The sequence below is a fragment of the Lissotriton helveticus genome, chromosome 11, assembly GCF_964261635.1.
Source record: "Lissotriton helveticus chromosome 11, aLisHel1.1, whole genome shotgun sequence".
NCBI classification, from domain to species: Eukaryota; Metazoa; Chordata; class Amphibia; order Caudata; family Salamandridae; genus Lissotriton; species Lissotriton helveticus.
In genome coordinates this window covers 997,392,726-997,414,893 of record NC_136072.1, presented here as the reverse complement: position 1 = coordinate 997,414,893, position 22,168 = coordinate 997,392,726, and positions in this window count along the sequence as shown.

Below are 22,168 nucleotides of genomic sequence, written 5' to 3'. Positions count from 1 at the left end.
AAAAGACAGCTTTCTGGGTCATCCAAGGTAGCCAGGTAGCCAGGGGGAGGCTGAGGTGAAGCTGGTGCATGGGAAGTGCCTTCCCAGTGTGTTCTGGCAGTTTGAGTGTTTACTATTTACTGTAGTATTACCCTTGTACCTGTGTATGGTACCCTTTTGTAACTTGCACACGTCACTTTTCTCTGGTATCACACTGTATGCTACCTCTCACTTTTATTTGCTTTGGATACTTGCACAAGTGCCACCATTGCCTACGTAACGTTTGTTCTTGTGCTGAAGTGTCTGCCATTTATTGCAGTATTATACCTCTACTTGTATTTTGTACGCTTTTGTAACCTGCACACATGTCACTTTTTCCTCTGTACAGATTGCTACCTCATGTATTTTGGTTGCTCACTATTGTCACTTTTGATTCATGTAACTTAACGTTTGCTTTTGTAATTTGTCCACTTGTAATTTTTCTCCTCATGTATTATTGCTGTTCCTAGTGTGAAGCGCTCCGCCACCTTCGGGTAAAGTCCGCGCTATATAAAATCGCATAAATAAATAAATAAAATAAAAAAATTCCAAACATCACCTGGCCCCCACAGCACGACCCATTCTTCCTTGCCCACTATGCCCTGAATGTGAAGGGCTGTGGGCGAGGTGTTAAGACTAACACCGTTTCTGGGCTGCATGGGCGCCAGGGGGCCGAGGTGCAAATGGCTCAAAGGCCTGAGAAACACCTGGCCCCCTAGGAGGCCAATTCTGGCAAACAATCACCCCTCCCCAGCCCAGCCTCAGCTTGATTGCTTGGCAGGGCAGGGGTGAAGGAGAGGCCACATCTGACAATCGCTGTCTGGCAGCACAGTGAGGCTGCTTTCATTTTCTCTGTCTCTGCCTCAGTGTCCTCTGTGGGCCGGTTTTTTTTCTCCCCTTTCCTAGTCCATTCTCTGTGGACTGGGACGGGGGAGAAAAAAACGGCCCACAGAGGGCACTGAGGCACCGGCCCTTCGGCCCATGCCCGAATGCCCGCCTTGCCAATCCGCCCCTGCCTATAGAGGTGTGCCCACATTTGCCCATTTTGCATTGGGGTATGGCCCAATGCAAATGAGGGAAACATTTTGCCTTTGCACCCGCTGTACTGGGGATGTTGCACAGAAGTAAAGAAGCTGTCAGGGTACCAACTAAATTGAGTGCGTTCAGTTCTCGCCCTTCTGCACCATTCTGCAGTGGAAAGGGGTCCTTTTCGAGGCAGATACAGTTGCTGCAGCGGTATCTCTTGCCTTCCTTAAAGTGCAGACCGAGTGCCACAGTGTCATTCAATAATGCTCTGCCACAGGCCAAAAGAAGTTCACAGATGCCATGGGGGTAGTACTGCACCTGCATTCCTATAGCCGATGAAAGTGCAACGCAAGCCCCTATATTTATCATAGATTCTTATCCTTTTTTAGCAGAGGAGCTGCTGTTACTGCTAATTCCCCTCTAAGAACAATCACAGTCTTTCCATGATAGCAGAAGCTGACTAGGGTACTTAAAGTGCCTATGGGTGTTAGCCCTCTCCATCCAGGAATGAACAGCAGGTAAGCCTCCAACACTCCCAACAGAAGGGGCAATAATTACGATTTCCATTGCCCATGTTGTGATAGGGAAAAATTAGATGAGCATGCAAGGAAGGGGGCAAGTGAAGGTACAGAGGGAGGTAAAAAGCGAAGGTAGAGTTGGCACCTTTTTCAGAAAGAAAAGAATGGAAGTCATTTGCTCAGGTTTGAGATTCTGAATGGTCTTGGCAATTTAATCACAATTTTTTTTTAATCTGCTGAATTTATGTTCAGCATTGCAGTTCTGCCCTTGTTGGCTTTAATAATAATAATTGAGGAATTATATATATATATATATATATATATATATATATATATATGTATCAATCTATCTATCTATCTATCTATCTATATCTATATATATATACATATATATATATATATATATATATATATATATATATATATATATATATATATATATATATATATATATATATATATATATATATATATAAAACAAAATCTTCAAATCAGCAAACTCCTGCAATGAAGACATGGACCCAAGGCTGCAGTAAGGGAGATTTATTTCAACCTCTCAGGCAACGCGTTTCGAGCAACTAGTGCTCTTGATCATATATATATATATATAAGTGACATGGAAATATTTTGAAGCTATTGATGCACATATTTACAATTTTAACCTCATATTTCAAAGAGAAGCTGATTGCTTGCTGATTTGTTAATATCGTTTACATGCATTTAAAAATACCAGCATTGTCAGTAAGTGTGTTAATGTGCCATGTCAATAGAAATGACACAACATGACTAAATGCTAATCAGGTAGGGAGAGGCAGAGGTAAGTGGGGCAGAACCAGTGAAGAACTACAAGAGACTTGAGAGTCAGGCGAAAGTTGGGATGTGGTAATAAGAGTGGCAGAACGAGCAAAAAGATAAGAAACTGTTGATAGAGAGGAGTGGGAGAGTGGAGTGTAAGAGTGTAAGAGAAACAGAATCAACAAGAGAAGGTAAGAGGTAGGGGAGAGAAGAGAGGTGAATAGAGCATGGAGGGAAGAGATAGTCAAACAGCAGTAGAACCAGAAAGTAAGAAGAAGGGGACAGAGAATGCAGTGGGGGTTTGTTTAACAAAAAAAAAACGAATGACCCCCACACCCTGTGTGTTTTATCGTAGGTTGTGGGAGTCTTTATTTTTTGTTTCTGCCTCTGCCTCCAGGTATGAACTGGAAGTTCAGTCCAGTCTCTCACTGCCTAAGACAAAAGCAGCACACAGCAGGCTAAATCACAGCAAAGCACGCAGATAAGTGCTTGTCTCTCCTGACAGAGTTTATAGCTCTTCTTCTTGGCAGATTCATTAGTCCAGAGTATTCTAAAATTGTGGGGGCGGAGCCCAAATACACACTACAGGGGGTGGAGACAGCATTGTGTGAGGATAGGCACAGCCCTAGTCAGATGTTAGTGACAACTCCACCCACCACTCTAGCTCAGGTAGGCCCATCAACCGAGTGATGAGCCATCAGGATATGCAGTGCACACCTCCGCTCCCATTGTATGTCTGTCTAAATTGCAGCACCTTTTCTAAAAGTGGCAATTTCAAACACGCCATTTAAAAACATCTTCACTAAAAGGTGTCTTTTATGAATGATACGTTCAGACCTCCAAAACTTCAGCTTCCTATCATCTTCCAATGGGAATCTGCGCTTGAAAGGTGTTTCCAGGCAGTCCCCCGTGTTAACCAATGAGAGAGATAGCCTTGCAATAGTGAAAAACGAAATGCACAGTATTTCAAAATCAGGACATTGAAAAATACACCACTACATGTCCTGCCTTTTAAGTACACTGCACCCTGTCCATGGGGCTGCCTTGGCCCTACTTTAGGGGTGATTTAAATGTAATAAAAGGGAAGGGATAGGCCTGGCAAGTGGGTGCACTTGCCAGGTCGAAAGGGCAGACACTGTGTGCACAGACACTGCAGTGGCAGGTCTGAGGCACCTTTGAAAGACTACTTGTGTGGGGGGCACAATCAGTGCTGCAGGCCTACTGGTAGAATTTGATTTATAGGCCCTGGGCACAGCTGTGCACACTACAAAGGACTTACTAGAAAATCCAATATCCCAATCATGGAATAACCATTCAATAACACAAGTTACAGATGATCAATCAATCAATCAATCAATCACGGCATTTATATAGCGCGCTTCTCACCTGGGAGGGTCTCTAGGCGCTGGGGGAAGGGGGTGTGTTACTGCTCGAACAGCCAGGTCTTGAGTTGCTTCCTGAAGGAGAGATGGTCTTGGGTACGTCGAAGGTGAGTGGGGAGGGAGTTCCAGGTCTTGGCTGCCAGGTAGGAGAAGGATCTTCCTCCGGCGGTGGTTCTGCGGATGCGAGGTACGGTGGCGAGTGCGTGGCTGGTAGATCGTAGCTGGCGCGTGGGCGTGTAGAAGGTCATTCGGTCGTTGAGGTACTTGGGTCCCAGATCGTGTAGGGCCTTGTGTGCGTGGCGGAGGAGTCTGAACGTGATTCTCTTGCTGATGGGGAGCCAGTGCAGTTCTCTCAGGTGTCCGGTGATGTGGCTGTGTCGGGGGATGTCCAGGATGAGTCGTGCGGAGGCGTTCTGGATTCGTTGGAGTCTTCTCTGGAGTTTGGCTGTAATTCCGGCATAGAGGGCGTTCCCGTAGTCCAGTCGGCTGGTGACGAGTGCCTGGGTGACGGTCTTCCTGGTTTCAGTGGGGATCCATCTGAAGATCTTACAGAGCATGCGCAGGGTGTTGAAGCACGAGGATGAAACGGCTTTGACTTGTCTGGTCATTGACAGGGAGGAGTCCAGGATGAAGCCCAGGTTGCGTGCGTGGTCTGTAGGTTTAGGGGCGGTGCCCAGGGCCGGGGGCCACCAGGAGTCATCCCAGGCGGAGGGTGATGATCCCAGGATGAGGACTTCCGTTTTGTCTGAGTTCAGTTTAAGACGGCTGTTTCTCATCCAGTCAGCGACGTCTTTCATCCCTTCGTGGAGGTTGGCTCTGGCGGTGGTGGGATCGTTGGTGAGGGAGAGGATCAGCTGGGTGTCATCGGCGTAGGAGATGATGTTGAGGTTGTGTTGGCGTGCGATGGCTGCGAGGGGGTTCATGTAGACGTTGAAGAGGGTCGGTGTGGGGTCTCCTCCTGTTGCCCTAGTATTCTACTGAGAACGTTCCCTGCGTGGAACACTTCCTTCATTCTAGGGTCGGCAGTTGCTGCCGGGGAGTCACTGTGACTGGACATGAATAAAGCCATCCCCTACCTTAGTGTGGTATCCACTTCTTTACAGTGGCGACGATGGTCTCCAGCTCCCAGCCTCCCCAACTTGATGTGGAATACATCTGAAACGATCCCGTTTTCTCCCGTCTGGTATTGTTGAAGTTGAGATATACCGCCAGAGGAAGAATTCCTTCGTTTTCTGTTGACCCCGATGCCTGTTGCTGCGTTTTCTGTGCGTGCCTGCCTCCAGTGTTTACTCAAAGGTAAATTTTTTATCAAAAAGAAAAGTTCCCGTGCGCGATAGAGCTGCTCCTTGCTCTCGCGCTGTAACGTCGATTCGCCTGACCTGCCTGACGACGTCAGCGCGACATTGCGCGTCGCGAGCGGCCATTTTAGGTTGCTCTGGTATCCTAGCAACAGAATAAACACCCACACAACGCGCACAGCTGCTTTGCATCCCCGTTTTCACCGCTGATGCGCACAGCTTTCCTATTTAAACATCTTAATTCGCAGATTGCGCACCGTTTTCACCGCTGATGCGCACAGCTTTCCTATTTAAACATCTTAATTCGCAGATTGCGCACAATCATTGCCTGCATTTCATTTGAGCATGTGACACAATTTATTTCACAAAATTGTCCTTACTCACATTTATTTCTAAATCCGTGTGTGCACACCTACATAAAGTTTTCATGTGTATTATAACATAATGCATTTCTCTGCACACCTAACCTGATCCACTGCGCCATCGTTGATTGAAGTGCATTTAATTTAAAGATTTAACTTAAGGGCAGCAACTCACCCACGCAATGGATCGTGTTTTGGCCCCTCCTCCATTTTTACAAACTGCTGGCAACCCCCCTGTACCATGGGAGCAGTGGAAAGACACCTTTGAAGCATATTTAGAAGCTATTGATGGAGATACATTCACTGGCAAAAAGAAAAAAGCTCTACTTATTTACAATCTTGGCACAGAAGGCAGGAACATTCTAAAAACCTTAACTCTCAAAGTGGTCAGTATTACAGTCAGTGGTGGAGATGCCGGAGAATCACTCTTGATTGATGACTATGCCACATTGATCAAAACTCTTGATAAAAGATTCTCTCCCAAAAGGAATGTTGTGCTTGAACGCCACAGGTTTCTTCAACGTGCTCAAATCCCTGGTGAATCAATTGATGACTTCGTAGCAGCTCTTCGCATTTTAGCTATCAACTGTAACTACAGAGAATTCAGGGACGAGATCATACGAGATCAACTAATTGAACGTACTTCCAACAAGAAAATTCAGGAGAAACTACTTGCTTCTGGCGATCCTGATTTGGAGACTGCCCTCACTTTGGCTAAGAGCATTGAACATTCCCAATTTTGCGTCAAAGAAATGAGTTCCCCTTCTGTTTCCACGTCATCTTCTGCTGTAGAAATTAAGCTATTGAATTCCAAACCTCCTTTCAGACCTAAAATCAACCCTTTGCCTAATGTTACCCGTTCATTCCACCCAATGTTTCTAGCAGAAGCAAGTCTGTGCAGAGTGAACTGATATGTTTTCGTTGTGGCAGCAGGTCCCATCTGGGCTCTGCCAAGTTTTGTTTTGCACTCAATCAAACCTGCTATAAATGTGGGAACAAAGGTCATTATTCTCGCATGTGTAAAGTCACTTCTTCAAATAAGGTTGTTCCTTCCATAAAAAACATTTCTGGGGAATCTGACGAAGAGTGCTATGAGCTGTTGATGCTGTCTGCCACTTCACATGAAGCTGGCGTTGTGGAATTATTTGCTTTGTCTGGTCTTAGGAAGAGGAAATCTCCTTCTTGTTCAATAGCAGTGAATGGAGTTGTCTGAAAATTTCTAGCAGATTCTGGATCTCCATTTACTTTATTGAATTTTACTGATTTCAACAAATTATCCAATGTATTTCTCGAACCTTCCAGTATCAACATTTTTGCCTATAATAGCAAAAGAGTGGAAGTCTTGGGAAAATGTTCTGCAGAACTAGAGTTCCATGGGGACCACTCTACTTGCATTGTATTCATAGTAAGGGATGGTACCAATCTGTTGGGGTGGGATGAGCAGGGGGATTTGAACATCGTTTTAGATCCTAATCATCCGGACATGGTAATACCCCGCAGTAAACTGTGTGAGTTTTACTCTTCAATTCCTGCATCACCTAAATTACTTACTGTTTCGCATGTGTCCAACACTAAGTGGGCATCTATGTTTCCCGAAGTTTTCAACAGAGAGTTAGGTAAACTCAAGGGTTTTCAACACCGAATAATTTTAAAAGAGAGTGCCATTCCAGTTGCCCATAAAGTACGGAAAGTACCCTTAAGTTTACGTGCAGAATTAAAAAAAGAATTAGAGCGTTTGTGTACTGCAGGTGTGATTGAGCCAATTGAGGGTTCCGAGTGGCTTGCACCTATTGTTTTAGCGAGGAAATCTGACAAGTGTTTAAGGATGTGTGTTGACCTCCGCGATCTCAATGCCAACATTTGGATCGATGGGCAACCACTTCCCAATATCAACGAAATGCTAGCCACTCTCGAGGGTGCTAAATTCTTCACCTCTCTCGATATTTCATCTGCATACCATCAAATCGAGTTGTGTCCCAGTTCTAAGCACCTTACTTCCTTTGTAACTCCGGAGGGAGCTTACCGTTACATCCGCATGCCGTTTGGCTTAGCTTCAGCCTCAGCTGTCTTTCAAAGGTTAATGAACAATCTATTCAAGGACATTCCAGGTGTTGTTTTTTTTCAAGACGACATATTAGTCCACGGGAAATCCGAACTGGAACATGATGAACGAGTGAAACTTGTTCTAAGCATCTTAAGGTCTAGTGGGCTAACTTTGAGGGAGGACAAATGTAAATTCCTCCAAGACGGAGTAGATTATCTTGGACACCACATATCCCAGAATGGTGTTGAACCTAAAATCAAAATCATTGATGCCATTCAGAATGCTCCTGTACCCACCAACAAGGATCAGTTACGCTCATATCTTGGTCTGGTAGAGTATTACTCTAAATTTGTTAAAAACTTTTCTTCTAAAACTGCTGCTATGCGCAGTCTTCTTAAGAAAAATGTCAAGTTTGTATGGGATGATAATTGCGTTAATAACTTCAACGTCATAAAACAAGAAATTATTGGTGCTCGTCCATTGAAATTGTTTAACATCAATGACTTGTGTATTCTTTACACCGATGCAAGTAATGTGGGGTTGGGAGCTGTCCTCATGCAAAGAAGGAGTGATGGGCGTGAGGAAACTATTGCCTTTGCCTCCAGAACCTTGAGGGGTGCTGAGGGAACTTACTCTACTATAGAAAAGGAGGCTCTTGCCATGTGGTGGGGAGTTCTGCACTTCAAAAATTTCTTATGGGGGAACAGGTTCATCCTAAGAACAGACCATAAGCCTTTGGTCGACTTATTCACCTCCAAGGGTGGGGGTAGGGCAACACCTAGAATCTCCAAATGGCAATTCAATTTGCAAGAATTTCAATATCAGCTTGAGTACGTAGCTGGGGCAAAGAATTTGGTTGCTGATTACTTGTCGAGGCTACCCCTACCCAATAGCGATGACAGCGTTGTGAGTGAAGATCTTGATGTGGTTTGTGCTGTTGGTTCCTTGTGTGACTCTGTTGGTTGCGCTCTTTCTGAGAGTGAGGGGTTGGAAGGGATTGCTTCAGATGATGACATGCAAGTGGTTATTGATCTTCTTCGCAAACCATGGCCATGTGAAAAAGCTTGTCCTGCCGCAATTGTCCCTTACATGAGAGTCAAGGATGAGTTATCCCTTGTGAATGGAATTCTGAGGAGAGGTGGTTTGTTAGTTGTTCCTGTTTTGATTCGTGGGAAAATTCTTGATCTTGCTCACGAAGGGCATCCAGGTATTCGTTCTATGAAGCGTAGAGTAAGGCAAGATTTTTGGTGGCCGTCTGTTGACAAGGATGTCGAACATTTTGTTCGCGAATGTTGTGAATGTATAGTTAGTGATAAGTCGCAAGTCACCCATCCTTTGCCTGTAGTAGTCAAAAATGTTCCTTGGTCTAAGTTGGCTTTAGACATCGCTGGGCCTTATGGTTTTGTTGGTTCGTCTCCAAAGTTTATCCTTGTGTTAATTGACTATATGACTAAGTGGCCTGAGGTTAGGTTCGTAGATTCCATCAGTTCTTCTGTGGTGATTTCGTTCTTACGCGATGTTTTCTCTAGGGAAGGTTTCCCTGAAGAGATAGTTTCAGATAATGGCACACAATTGATTTCTGCCGAAATAACTTTGTTTTTCAAAGAAGTTGGAATCAAGCACATTTGCACGTCCCTCTATCATCCACGCAGCAACGGTTTGGTTGAGCGCTTCAACCGTGTTGTCAAAGAGCATCTTCAATTGGCTTTGGTAAATGGGTTGCAATGGCGCCAAGCTGTATGCGACATGTTATGGGCTGTTAGAACCACCCCACATATTTCAACTGGTATTGCTCCTTTTACATTGTTGCGTGGTAGAGTAGCTGGTACGAAGTTGAACAAGGAATGGATGTCTAGAAAGGTTGTGGATGCGGTTTGTTTAGCCGGCGTGGCTGACGTCAGATCTTCGGTCCAAGGGAAGTATAGTACCAGATCGGATGTGTTGCCTTCTTCCAAAGTGAAGGTTGGTGATTGGGTGAGGATAAAGAAGCCTGGATTTCTCCGTAAAGGGGAGTCGCGGTTTTATTCTCCTAAGAAGGTATCTGAGGTGAAGGATTTTGTGGTGGTGTTGGAGAATGGAAGGGTTTGGAGCAAGAGTTTGGTTTCCATTGTGCCTGGCCCCATGGTTGAAAGTGTCGGTAGGCGTTTAGGGGTTTCCATGATGCCTACCCCCATGGTTGAGAGTGTCGGTAAGAATTTAGGGGTTGGAGTTTCCCCTCCCACTCCTAAGTGTGGTGGTGCGGTGCATTCAGGGCGGAATCTTCCGCGGAGAGATAACCCCTCCAGAGTCAAATCTGTTCCTGCTAAGTTTCAAGACTATGTGATGGGGTAATTTCTAAACCACATGATAGGTGCATAGCAATGTTGTGTCACTGAAATAAAATGTTGCTCTAAATTGTATAGTGACAGCAATGAAATTTGCATTACATTGTTAAATGATGTATTTTGCTTTATGCTTATTTTGCTTAACATTGTTAGATGATGTGTCTTACTTAGTCTTGCCTTCTTCCTTTCTTCCTTTTCTCTCTGTTCTTTTCCCTTCTGCTCCATCCTTCCTTTTGTCCTCTCTTGTTCTTTTATTTTCTCTTTGAAGAAAGGGAGGTTGTGTTGGCGTGCGATGGCTGCGAGAGGGTTCATGTAGACGTTGAAGAGGGTCGGTGTGGGGTCTCCTCCTGTTGCCCTAGTATTCTACTGAGAACGTTCCCTGTGTGGAACACTTCCTTCATTCTAGGGTCGGCAGTTGCTGCCGGGGAGTCACTGTGACTGGACATGAATAAAGCCATCTCCCTACCTTAGTGTGGTATCCACTTCTTTACAGTCGGGCTGAGAGAGGATCCTTGTGGTACGCCGCAGATGACTTCGGTGGCCTCAGATCTGAACGGAGGGAGGCGGACTCTCTGATCAGCAGTGATAAAGTGCACAGATACAACAAATCAGCAAAAATGACCAGTATACAATCAAAAACAAGAGGTCAGAAAGTAGAGAGACAGGGGAAACGCCAAAAGATGCCAAGTCTAACACCATAGGTTACAGGGACATTATAGTTAGGCTCAGATTTCATTCGTTCAAAACCATTAACATTCATCAGTTATAGTTACCTGTAACTTATGTCCAGCAATATGCTTATGACCTCACATATCACATCACTCATGACATGGTCTGTGACATCACTGAGTCGTCTATCATACCTAAATGCATTGATGGGACCGCCATGACAGTGGTTCCTGCCAAAGCTGGAAATGGCTACTGGGCTAGCGGACATTTCTAAATTTGGGGGTGCAGCACCTCTGTTGAGGTGGCAGAGTAATTCACGCCTATGCACTGGAGGGTAAACTGGCAGCCCACCAACATTTAAATCGGGTTCTGAGCTCTCTGTAAAGAGGGCTCTCAAATCGGCATTCTTCCTTCCTTAGATCGCGTTTTTTGTTTGGTGATGGGCGAACTTTTAGAAACCTGCCTTTTTAACTTTCTTTACGTATCCCCTTCTTGCTCCTGGTCCATTTTTTTTCATCTCACCTCGTTTCCCTTAGTGCTTTGATGTCATTTTAGGGTCACATAATCCCCTAAATGGACAATCAACGTAACATGACATGAGATGTTTTGATTGAAAGGCATCTGCAAAGACAGTGTCTTCCTCTTTTGGAGATGTGCTTGCCATTAATAAATGCTGGGTCATTTCTGAATATTGTGAAAGATGACTCTTTTAGGAGCTCCTCAGCTGCTGAAAATAAATGGATAAAATCCATTTAGGGAAACTATTCAGAAGCAAGTGTGATTTACTGTAAAAGGGAAATACAATAGCGCGATGGTGCGCGAATGCTGCCATCCCCACATTAGGCATCCTCACATGTTTATGATTAACCGCATTAGCTATGGGAGACATTTCAGGGAAGAACACTCGATTTTGGTAGGTAACTTTCAGAAACATCATTGAAATCCCACTGGAAAATGTAAGCCTGTTCACTTAGTCATTATTACAGCTTTTTACTCAGATAGAAGCTTCACGTCCTAATGTCCCTGCTGCAGTGCGTCCCTCCTCAATTAGCCTGCTTTTAGTACATCTCTGTGAAGGTTAAAATGCAGACACTTTCATATGGGATTATCACAGAGACTAATCTATTTCAGCCTGGAAAAATGGCGTGACTCTATAGAACAATGCAGTGAGAGGAGGGGCCTCACCGTGGAGCAAAGCGGTGAGGGGAGGGGCCTTTCCATGGAACAATGGGGTGAGGGGAGGGGGCTTTCCATGGAACAATGGGGTGAGGGGAGGGGGCCTTCCGTCGAACAATGCGGTGTGGAGAGGGGACTTTCCATGGATGGAACAATGGGGTGAAGGGAGGGGGCCTTCCGTCGAACAATGCGGTGAGGGGAGGGGGCCTTTCCATGGAACAATGGGGTGAGGGGAGGGGGCCTTCCGTCGAACAATGCGGTGAGGAGAGAGGGCCTTTCCATGGAACAATGGGGTGGGGGGGAGTTCAGTGGAACAATGCTATTAGGTGTGTGGGCAGCTTTTCCACCTGCTGATACCTTGCAGGACTACTTTTCTCCAGCTCCCTAAATATCTTTTGGTACTGAATTACTCGCCTTTATGATTTTTTTTGTCTGTGCTTCAATCACTTCTTGTCTGTCCTTTGACTCTCTGAATCAAAACGCCTCTTTTCACATGGTTAGATAGGGAGGTAGTGCCAGTCAGGGCTGTTGCTGCGAGGCTCGATTCATCTCTGCCGCTGCTGGCAGGATGGTCATTGAATAACAAGATTACTTACTGGTATGTTTCATTACTCTGAGTCCTGTTTTCCCTTGTCACAGTACTTACCCCGTGATTGAAGTACTAACGAATGGAGGTAAGCAACAGCTTCTCTAAATTATAAATTACTTTTTTTGAATAACCTCGTGGGTTTAGTCCATTTTTGATTTATCCTGCTTTCTAGTATTTATTGTACATTCTAATTCTCCAACAGGAGGAGCTAAGTCTCCTGCACTTCATCTCTTTTTCTGGAAAACAATGTTTACTTCAGAGTAACTTCATCTGAAAGACAGGAACCTTGGTTACCTGAGAAATGTTAAACTCTGTTTGCTAAACAAAGCTGTGTTTCACAGCGATCAGAACTATGAGTTCTTGGATAATATCCACGCCATGTCAATTTTCTCCAGATAGATATCAGTAGGTCACCCCTGATGAAATTTAGTAGGGTAAGATGACAACTAAATAAAGATACGTAAGAAACCAGTGTGGCTCAAGGGAATTCGACGCAGACAGCACCCGGCAATGAGGCAGGAAATTGTCCAGGCATCTATTCTGTCTAGACTGGACTATGCCAACTCACTCTACTTGGGAATCAATAAAACAGAGATCACAAGACTGAAAAGGGTCCAGAACGCTGCTGCCAGAACCTTGCTAGGTCTGCCCAGGACATGTCCTAACTCCAATGCTATCCGTCGGCTACCTTGGCTGCCTGTAGCAAAGCGCATCGAGTTCAAGACTCTTTGCAGTCTTTTAAAATCTTGAATTCTTCCTCCTCAGACATCTTGGCCAATCTGCTTGCACCTTATATCCGCTCCCGCCAACTTTGGTCTATGGGCCAGCATTTGGCAGTGGTCCCACGGGTGAGGAGGGTGCGTGCTGGTGGACGTTCATTTGGTGTATTGGCGGACTCTGGAATGCGCTCCCCACCATTATTCGTAGCATTGAAAACTACATGGCATTCCGTAGGGCCGTAAAAACGCATCTTTTTCCATCATAGACTGTTGTGTGTTGTCCTTTGTTCTGCTGTTTTCTGTTTCAGCGCTGGGATGCCCCTTTGCCGGAGCAGCTGTGCGCTATATAAAACTGCATAACATTACATAACATAAGCAAGGCAGCATGCAATTCCTCATTTTATTGAGAAAACGTTTTGCATCAGATTTATGTAACACACCTGGTACAGGTACCAGTATTTATCTGGTGCAGTAAATACTTCCCTCTGCTGTGACCAACTTATAATCACCGATGGCTCAGAGTAATGAAAATTAGAAGGGGGTAAATAACCATTCCCATCTTGTTAGTATTCCTTGTTTTAGCTCGGGCTCAAGAGGTTGAACAAAGCCCACTGAGCTACATTTATGCATATTTCTAATAAAAAACACCAAGACACGATGCTTCATTGTGGTGTATTTAACACAGGATTAATGCACATTGATTCAACCTTCAGCACTCTAACACCAAAACTTCCGATCTGAATTTCGAAAACTTTCAATCAGTTATATGGGTCAAAACTTTGGATTGCAGCTCACCAATTCTTGTGCAAGGCAACCCTGTTTCAAGCTGAATCTTAGCAAACCCCTGCTGAACTTGCAATGGACTAAGGATGTAGTTGCCTTCTCCACTTTATTCTTAATCTTTACTGATTGCTGCCTTGACTCATGAGCCTATTGGACCAGTCAGTGGATTAATGGACCTTTGACTGGTTCCTTGTCCTTATCAAATGGATCAACAGATAACACACAGAGATTCGGCTGAAATTGGGGGGAGTGGGGGGTCTAGGCTGATGATTGGACCCACCTAACATCCAAAAAACACTACTTCCTTTGATCCTGTATTAAAATAGAAACTTGGCATGATAATGTCTTCCTCTACACCAAAAGTGGAGGACACTTATAATGAATCCAGAACCTTGGGAAATGACAGGGCTAATCGGCAAAATCATCAAGGACATTGTAGATTCAGCAGTAGCATGCAGGTCTCCTACACTTCAGGCATGAATTATAGCCACAAGAAAGCAGGCCTTCCTGACTAACTTGTTTGAGCTGCAGTATCCAGTTGTTCAAATTATGGATGCTAAAGCCATGAAAACTCTCAGGGAAGATCCCGCGATGGCAATGGGAGATGTATCCTCACTCTACTAGAGAATTTGTGGTGGGACTTCAGAAGTACTACTTCATTTACGCATCAATGCAAATCACAAAAGTGCAGCTTGAAATCTTCATCTATTCTGGTCCCATCTCTCATGTTCAGAATACTTTGTCACTTGTGTGTAGAACTAAGCACAAGTAGGTCTAAATTTTAGTTGTAAATGTCAGAGTGGTAAAAAGATGCCACATTACCCAGGTCCATGTGTGTTGTCCTGCTTCAGTCCAAGTTGTTTTTTTGAAGTATGGGAACTGTAGTCTTATTTTATAATGGAGTGAACAAGACTACAAGTCTCATAATTAATAGAGATAACCAGGACTGGAGCAGCACAGCACACACGGACCAGGAACATTTGTCATGGCATGTGTTAAAAGAAGTGGCTGTAAAATTGGAAATATTCACTAAAACGTGGGAGGAGGAAATGGAAGATCAAAAAAGGGCACGGAAAAGTACATGCTAATATAAAAACAGACTGGCAAAAGGTAATTCAGTTGTAAATCACAATGTCACACCTTTTGATTCATTTACACATGAAATGACTCACAGCAGAAAGGCAGATGCTAAGGGCATGCATTTATGAAGTTAGTTAACTTAAGGCAGAGTGACTGGTGGAAATGCATGACCTCGGCATGGCACTTTGCTTCCTCCTCTGGTGACACCCCAAGAACTTCCTGTTGCACCTCGGTGAGGTCCTAAAGCCATTTGTCTTGTTTTTTTAAGACTCAGACTTGTTTCTTCATCAACCTTGAATGTTCCAACACACAGGTGAAATAGTGTGCATGGTCCAATACATTTCACAAACTTCATGCCACACAGAAGCCTGTTCAAATACTCATACTCCCAGAGGTGGAACTTGACCATGCCTTGGCTGCATGATTGGCCATCCCACATGGCCAACTTGTTGGCCTACACTTAAAGGGCCAATGTCTGGACCCGGGGACGAGCAGTGTTCGACTGCCCCCGGCACCAAATCGTGAGTGACTCTGCATCACTGGGACTGGGTTAGGTGGGTTTGGGGGCCTTGGATCACCACACTGGACTCTGAGCTGGAGCAGGCCATGGCTCCCCGGACCCGCAGCTGACATCGCGAGTGGTCTGAGGGCCCGTCCCTGACATGGGGTAGTCACGGAGCTGGGCAGTTGGCGTGCCGGCCGGAGTGGGGCCCACCCTAATAAATACGTTTGGCTGTCTCGTGGGATCTGTTGGGGACACAGGGCCCCACACTACCTGGTGACTTGGTAGGCTGCCCCTCACGCTGCCACACGAGGCACCACAGCGCCTGTCCCCGAGCTTAGTGGTTGAGCTGGAGGGCGGTCCGCGATGGTGTCCTGGGGCACATTTTCAGGGGCTCCTTGAGTCTCCCACTGTGGGTGGAGTGGCCAGTAGGGGACAAGGGCATGCAGCGGTGTGCATTCTGTGGTCCAGTGGGAGCAGACCGTCCCGTCCCCGGGAAGTTGCATGCTGGGCCCTGCCCCCAATTGTACTGTCCTAAAGGGGGTAATACCAGGTCTATAGTTGGATGCCTGTTGGGGTGGTCACCCCCTGCGCTAAAGCCCGGATTTCCACCCTGTTGCTCTCTGGGACTGGGAGATAGACCAGCCCATCCCCAGGTGACTTGCTTGCTGTTCTCAGCCCTGGGTGCGAACTCCGGGGTTCTCCAATTAATTTCAAGGAGGGAGTAGATGCTGTATCAAAGAGGAAGTGCCACACATCACTGTAAGGCAGCTAAGTGAAAGGGACCTGCGCTATTGCCTCACGTGGATTCCTCCCCATTGAGAGAGCCCATTATTAACCAATGTAGTTGAGTGCGGGACCCCCCGGATAGTGAATTCACTTTTGACCAGTGAGCGGCCATGTCGACCCACCGGACCGCTAAGAAGGACATGTCAGTAAAGGATGTGTTCAGCAAGTCCTCTACAAAAAGAACGGAGGCAGCCCTGGAGATGGGTGACCCGGAGACAATGGGGGATGTGATCCGGGGGGATGACTACCCTATCACTAAATCATTCCTTGAGCGGCTCTTCAAATTCCTCCACAGAGACTTTGCTGAACTTAAACCTGATATGGCTGCTGATATTACAGGGATCCGTCATGATGTGGAGGTGTTGTATCAGAGGGTGACCTCTCTGGAGCAGAATCATGATGCAAGAGAGGAGGAGCTGGAGGATCACTCCCAGGAACTGCGGAAGCTGCGTGACCAGAATATGGAGCTCCGGTGCTCCAATATTCGTATTAAGGGAGTTCCTCAGCAGGCAGTCACGGGCAACCTGGAGGACTTTGTGGTTCGCCTCTTAAAACACGTCGCACCATTGATGCAGTACCAGGATATCATCCTTGACTGCACTCATTGTGCGGGAAGACCAGCTACCGGGCCAACCACAAGACATACTTACCTGCCTCCACTACTACCGACATAATGAAGGCTTCACGAGATTTTAAAGATATTGAATTTGAGGGCCTCTGGATCTGGCTGTATCAGGATCTTTCATCAACCACACTCCAGTGACGCAGATCCCTCAAACCACCTACGGGCTTCTTTCAGCTTCAGAAGATCAGATACAAAAGGGGCCAACCCTTCTATCTCCAGTTCGTCTGGCGAGATGAGGTCAAGATGATCCGCATTTTGGACGAGGGCCAGCAACCTGCCAGACATCCCAAAGCTGACTGACACAGGGCCGTCTGGATCTCCTGGGCGAGGTTCGGAGAGGGGTAAACAGGGATCCCACCGCTCATGAAGATGTGTGAAGAAGATCGTGGGCAAATCTCCAGAAGCTGATAGCAGAGAGGAACGTACTAGGCTACTCCATCTTCAGCAGAAAGAAAGTTGATGTAGCTCTCCCCATTTGTTCAGCAGATGAGGCCCCTGTCTGGCTTGTGTGTATGCCTCCCACACCAGGGCCCACCCTAATAAATACGTTTGGATGGTGACTGCTCTTGCCAGTGAGATGGAGCCATCTTATTATGACTCTTTGAGTGCCCCACGGAGGAGGAAGTTCTTTGTGTTGTTATTGCTGTTTCTTCTCTATATCTCGCTTTCCTTATCCCACCTTCTGTGCACGAGGAGGTTTTTCCTGGGCCTTAATCCTTGTAAGGAGATGGTCCAAAGTTTAAGGGTAGCTGCGGAAGGTACAAAAGCTTCCTCGAATATTTCCTCATGGTGTGTCCTTGATTAGCCTCAATATCCAAAGCTTTAATGCCCCTCCTAAGCAGCTAGCTGTCCTGGCTGTGCTTAGGGACTCGAAATGTGATATTTGCCTACTACAAGAAACCCACCTCTTCTGGGATGACAGGCGAAGACTGCATTCCAGCTGGTTCGACAGGCAATACTTCTCTGGGGGAGGGGGCGATCTTGCTTGCGACTCACTTTGCGGGAAAGGTGGAGCGGGTGCTTATGGAGATTCCAGGTGGGATGTTGTCATTGCAGGTCACTATTCAGGGTTCCAGGCTCACGGTTGCCACCACTTACACCCCAAACAAGCAGCAGGGAGTTTTTTTATGGATACATTGGGACTGCTGCTCACCTCTCCTGATAAGGATATAGTCATGGTTGGGGTCTTCAACATAGCAATAGACACCCAACAGGATAGATCAGCCATGAGGAAAAGACAGGATGGGGGAATGACAATGGGTACCCGGCAGTGGTTGAGTGAAGCAGGCCTCACAGATATCTGGAGACACATGCACCCTAGGGCAATAGATTACACTTTCTTTTCTGCATCACACAAGATGTATGCACACATAGACCACTTTCTCACTACATCCCGGATCACTCTGGACATGACTGGTGGCGACTAAACGCTAAACTTTTAACATATGATAAAATAAGAGCTGATACACAAACGGTATTCCACTCCTTCTTAGAACTTAACGATCTCCCCGAGATGCCCATACATATCCTTTGGGACACTTTGAAGGTGGTATTGCGAGGGCACTTTCTAGGTATATCAGCAGGTTTCAATAGAGGCCAAAGGGAGAAAAGAGGCAGGCTGAAAGTACCGATTAAAGACATGGAGCCGGCACATGTCCGGTCAGGATCAGTGGCCATCCATCGCCAATTGACCGTGACAAGAAAACAGCTGCGGGCACTTGATATGGTATGTGCTGAGTATGCTCTTCTTAGAATATGCCAGACATATTATGCAGGGGGAAATAAGGCAGGGTACCTGTTAACCCACCTCCTTCGCGGGCAAGCAACGGATCGGCGGGTCCCTGAGGTACGATCTATGGATGGCTCCCTTCGCTCCTCGGACGTAGAGGTAGCCAATGCCTTCCGAGATTTTTATCAGAAGCTCTATCAGGCTGAGCATCTCTGCAATGTGGACATTGAGGCTTACTTGGCCCCGGGTGTCCCAGCTGCTGGCGATTGGGTCCACCTTTGAAGCCTAGAGAAGGACATAAGCTCCCAGGAGGTCCTCCTTGCAATCCAGAAACTAAAGTCTAGCAATGCCTCTGGCCCCAATGGGTATGAAGCAGAGTTCTACAAGCTCTATGGCATACAGATAGCCCCCATTGTGGCAAGGGTGTACAATTAATTGAAGGATGGGGAGAGGCTGCCGGAATCTATGCTTCAAGCAACTATCATAGTGATCCAGAAACCAGGAGAAGACCCTAGCGACTGCGTTTCTTACCGCCCAATTTCACTTTTGAACATCAAGGCAAACATTTTCACCAACATCCTAGCACACAGGCTGGCCCCCTATGTGCAGGGATTGGTGGACACAGATCAGGCTGGTTTTATCCAGGAAAGAGGCTGTAGCGACAACACTAAAAGACTGTGCCATCTCCTGGATAAAATTCAATGTAAACGGTCCCCAGCCCTAGCGTTAACCATTGATGCAGAGAAAGCATTCGACCAAGTACATTGGCCTTACCTATACCGTGTGTTGGAGAGATTCGGACTTGGACCCAGACTTCGCGGCCGGATCCATTCCTGCTACTTTGCCCCCCAGGCGAATGTACAAGTCAACGACATAAAGTCATCTGCCTTTCCAATTAAGTGAGGGACCAGACAGGGCTGCCTCTGTCGCCACTACTTTTAGCACTCTACATTGAGCCCTTTTCTGAAAGAATATGGCTTAATCAACTTATCTCCGGGTTCGGAATGGGAGTCACGGAGCATAAGATAATGTTATATGAGGATGACATGCTCCTCACACTCGCGGACCCGACACCTGGCTGGAGGCTGTCTCCTCTAAGATGGATGAGTACCACGTGGCCTGAGGATTTAAGATCAACCCTCAGAAATCTGTGCTCCTCTGTCTGACCATCCCTGGGATAGAGAGCTCTCAGCGGAAGGGCAAATATCCATACCATTGGGCATAGGATAGCATACCATACCCTGGTCTACAGGTGCACTCCACAACCACAGCCACTGCCGCTCACAATTATGGGGCCCTCCTAGCATTTGCAGGGCACGATCTCGCCTATTAGAAGATGCATAAGCTTTGATGGCAGGGCCGCCTTGCAGGAATCAAAATGACACTCCTTACTAAGCTCTTCTACACTATGCAAATACTGCCCGTTCAACCTCCCACACGGGTCCTGGATAGGATACAATCTCTCCTGTGGGATTTCATCTGGGAGGGCAACCGAGTACGAATATCCAAGGCTTGAGCCTACCTCCCCCTGGCCACTGGAGGATTGTGTGTCCCGACCCTGCTGTGTTATTACCAGGCGGTGCAGCTCCGCTACATGGTGGAATGGTCCCGTCCACTCACTGAAAAACATTGGTGTTTCATTGAACAGGCCATCACAGCCACCCATATTTGGAAGATACACTGGTTGCCGAAAGGACCCAGACCCATGGGCGTGTACATCTCCCCATTCACGCAGGCCACGGTTGGGGTATGGAATAGGGTACAGCAATGACATGGGCTCTCCACTCCAATATCGCCAGACAAACCTATGATTGGCAACCCATACATTCCACTGGCACTCACAGGAGCAGCGTTTAAACCCTGGCAGAAGGCCAACTGTAAGCGAATAGGTGACATGTGTGACGTTAGTGGGCTTAAGGGTTTACGCACATTGTAAACCCACTACAACCTACCCCACTTGACACAGTGGCAGCACCTCATGGTGGCCCACTGGGTCACTCAGCCCTGGATCCGCCCACATGCCAGATGACCCCTGATGGTATTCGAGAAGTGGATCCTCACCGAAACCTCGGATGCCAAGCTTCTCTCAGACATTTACGTCTAATTGATAAAACAAATCTGTCCCCTAGCCTCGCCGGCCCGCGCCCTTTGGTATACAGAATGCGAGCATACTTTTACGGATAAGGGATGGAATGATATACACCACAGGGCGGACTCCTCAGCATTGAACACCACTAGCAAAGAGATGCTCCTCAAGATCGCCCACTACTGGTATCACACGCCTTACAGAATGGGGGTGTGCAACCGGTTCGGTGATGGGAGATGTTGGCGCCATTGTGAACAACAAGGCACCATTACGCACATACTCTGGCAATATTCCCAGTTGGAAGCCCTCTGGTCCAAAGTTTTGGATTCGGTCAACACCATGTTTCACACTGATATACCCAAATTCCGAAGCTGCATACTCTTAGGCCTTCCCAATCCTCTCACATACCTGCTCTGATCGCACAGAGGTAGAGCGATCACCTAGTTGCTGGGTGCAGCAAAACAACTCTTGCTTGCAAGGTGGGGAACAGATGGGGTGCCAACACACCTGGATTGGTTATATACGATCTAGGATGTACTGGGCATGGAAAAGTTAATGGCTATAGCCTTGCCGCAACTGCCTCGCTTTAATAAAATATGGCACCCCTGCATACAGTATTTCTCAAATTCTGAGAATTGTCCGGCCCTCAGTATTTGAAAATCCTACGCTTAATGACACCGACACCAAATGTGGCTACATAAGGTACCAGAGTCAAAAAGGGAAGACATGAATGTTGACTCTACTCCCCCATCTCCCTCCCCCTCCCTCCCTCTCCCCTCTCTTCTCCCATCGTGGGCCTGAACTTTTCACTCCTTTCGTTCTCTTTCATTCTTATTAAATGACACTCAATGTCTGCTAGAAGTTCCATCACCGCCGGCCTGCGGATGTAGGCGGTCTGTAATGTATTGTGTCAAAATTAATAAAGAGATGTCAATCTTAAAAGGCACTGGAACAAGAGAAAATGATTGGCTGTTGGTTGGGATGCATTTTTTTTAAATGCGTCATTGTGCCAAAACTTGACACAAGGAGACATTTCACACTCATCTATAGCAGAAAGTGACAGGTTTGCATTCCACAGAATTACATATAAATGTGCTAAAATTTCATGTCATTAAGAGAAAGCAACCCTAGCATATAGTGACTGGGAACTTGCAAGCTGGAAAATTACCCACTGAAGAAGACTGCTAGTCTGTGGGATGTCTTGTATGGGGATAACAATCTTCTTAACCTCAGCAGTGTTGGAAGCTGCTGCGATAGCGAGTTTGGAAACAGTGGGTTTTCGCATGTGATTGCAATTCATCCTCCACTCATGGAAGGGTGGGCTTTGTTATCATCTCATCATACCCAGGAACTGCAATGGAAGAGAAATGACAAGTTCATACTATGACATTCGAGATAGTGATGAGGCTCACTGGCGCAATGGCTAAACAGATAGCTCCAGACAACTTTCCCATCATCTTGAAACTAATGGCCTCCACAATGACTTCCAACACAGTTTTAGGCCCTGAAGATGCACCAAAATCACACTATTTAGGAGAATCAATGCATGGTCTGTGTCCAAGGCCACCCCAATTCCTTGATATTAATAGATGTGTCAGTATAGATCATCAATACCTTATTCAAAGGCTGGACACTTTTGCAGGTGCCAAAGAGA